Raw genomic sequence first — 351 nt, 5'->3', positions numbered from 1 at the left:
CTTCTGGGTTCAGGCAATTCTCCTGCCTCAGTCTCCTGTGTAGCTGGGATTACAGGCACACACCACAATGCCGAGCTAATTTTTTGTATTTTTAGTAAAGACGGGGTTTCACCATGTTGACCAGGATGGTCTCGATCTCCTGACCTCGTGATCCACCCGCCTTGGTCTCCCAAAGTGCTGGGATTACAGGCTTGAGCCACTGTGCCCTGCCCATTCCTTTCTTTATTCAATTTCATTTCATTCTTTCGTCCATTCCATTCCATTTAATTCAATTTCATTCTGCATTCCATTCAATTCCATCCTCCTTTCCATTTAATTTCATTCTCCATTCCATTCAATTCCATCCTCCTT

The sequence above is a fragment of the Cebus imitator genome, unplaced genomic scaffold (assembly GCF_001604975.1).
Source record: "Cebus imitator isolate Cc_AM_T3 unplaced genomic scaffold, Cebus_imitator-1.0 Scaffold687, whole genome shotgun sequence".
Lineage (NCBI taxonomy): Eukaryota > Metazoa > Chordata > Mammalia > Primates > Cebidae > Cebus > Cebus imitator.
This window is presented reverse-complemented; position numbering follows the sequence as displayed.